The sequence below is a fragment of the Gobio gobio genome, assembly GCF_949357685.1.
Source record: "Gobio gobio genome assembly, chromosome: 2".
Classification (NCBI taxonomy): domain Eukaryota; kingdom Metazoa; phylum Chordata; class Actinopteri; order Cypriniformes; family Gobionidae; genus Gobio; species Gobio gobio.
In genome coordinates, this window is record NC_137098.1 from 21,386,633 (window position 1) to 21,388,669 (window position 2,037).

The window sequence follows — 2,037 nt, forward strand, 5'->3', positions numbered from 1 at the left end:
CAATTTATGTATGTGTTTTCACACATGATCATTGGCTGTATGGGTCCTCAGTAAATGAATGTGGCATTTAAATGGCAAAAGTTATTCTTGTCTCTATAACTTATGGCTTCCTAAAGACACGTTTATGGGTAAATAAAATATTAATAATATAAATAAAATGAATATCAAAACATATTTTAAATATAATGAAGTCATTTTATTATAGCACTCATCAGATGTTCCTGGAAACAAAACAGAGACAGAACAGTATAAACAAACTATACAACAAACTAAACACCAAATTACAAAAACATTATTATGTGAAAGTGAATAAAGTTGTGTGTGTTTTCAGTTATAAATATGTGCTGTGTAAATTAGCCTATACTTTTAGAAATTATATATAGCCTAACTTTAAAAAACAAACAATAACCCATATAGATAAATTATAATAATTGTATAATATTAAGCATTTACTTAATATACATTGTAACATTAGGCTACTTTACTCTAGCACAGTAGTCAGTTAAGCAATTAATTAATATCTTATATTAATCTGTATGTAGCCTAAGCTACATCTAAAGGTAAGTCTGCTTTAAAAAAAAATATTACACTTCGACATGTACAGAATGTGCGCGTTAAGAAACACGTTCAAATGTGTCTTCTTAACATGTTAAAACTGTGCGTCGACTGTGCGTGTATGCCTGTTACACGACCAGAATGTGCGTGTCTACACCATGGGTCTACACATACAGAAGACACACGTAAAAAATTGCTGCGTTGAAGCGGAAAACAGGGCGTGTTGAAGGTTGAAACGATTATAAGTCACGCGTTTCGTATAAAGAGATTTGGCCCCGGGCGCGTTCCTTATTATAGCCCTAGTCCAATGAGGTGCGAGGTCGAGGTCATGGCCATGACGCGTAGAAGACGAGCTTTAAACTTTTTTTTATGTTTTTTGCTGCTTTCCTTTTTCGTGATCAACAATGACAGGACACCGTCTTCAACTCAATCTCTGCATGGACGCGACGAACTTTTTGGACTCATTTTCAGGAGGCTGTCTTCGTCTTCATAACTCTGAGGCAAACTGCAGTCGCTATGAACCAGAGCATGGGTAATGTAACGTTACGATTTAAAGAATATGCTTTTATTCAGCTGTATAAGGAAATGGATGCGTTAATAGATCCGAGCTTAAAACTGCACATTTTGTTTACACAGACTATCCTCGCCTCATAACGAAGCTGTGAGCTCTTATCTGCTTGGAGCGATTTCCGCGAGTCCAGATTTAACCGCTGATCATGACGACATTGTGTGTAAGTAACTTCTAATGTGTTTCTCATTCCTTGTTTAATTTTAACGTGACTGTTTTTATTAATACCAGTCTCATGTAATTGTTTTCCAGCTGCCTGTAAGACGTATTATGAATCGACACGCTGGAGCTTCAGATACAAACAACCTGAACTTAACGTTACATAGCAGGCGGAAACTGCGAAGTTTAGCTCGGAGTCGATCAAGAAGAAAAAGGGTAAGATTTATTATATTAGATCCGTTTTTTGTCAATGTGAGTATTTTTCAGGTTGCTTATTGTCTTTATGGATTGTATTACAGTTGCTGGAAGCGAGAGAGTGCTGGATGAGGATGAGGTGGACGTTTGGAAGTCCGCGACCATTGAACTCATGTTTGACGAGGAAGACGGCTTTGTTGACGGGGTGTCTGGATGGATTGTGCGGCCACCGCGCTCTCGCAGCCTGGAGCACGCCGAACTCTACATTACATTACGAGACATTACTGCTGCACTGTACATAGTTGTGTGTTTAACAATAAAGCTCTTTCTTTAAGTAAACCGCTGTGTTTTATAAATGAAGCCCTTTCTCTTGAATGAACAGCTGTATGCTTATAAATGAAGCCCCTTGTTTGAATAAACGGCACGGTCCGTATAATTTTCCCATATATTCCTTGATGGTATGAATACATCATAGCACAATAACATTAATATGAAACAAATTATTACAACATAAATTATATATTTATTATTATTATTGGGGTTTACATTTATAATGAGCC

The 2,037-nt window shown here is 36.6% G+C and overlaps 1 long non-coding RNA gene across 1 annotated transcript; it reads left to right on the forward strand.

Moving 5' to 3' along the window:
* Positions 1-860: 860 nt before the first annotated feature.
* LOC307139692 lies at positions 861-1,813 on the forward strand. The gene is made up of 4 exons (XR_013818158.1): positions 861-1,087; positions 1,192-1,286; positions 1,376-1,498; positions 1,582-1,813. It is a non-coding gene; the product is annotated as an uncharacterized lncRNA (long non-coding RNA).
* Positions 1,814-2,037: the final 224 nt, after the last annotated feature.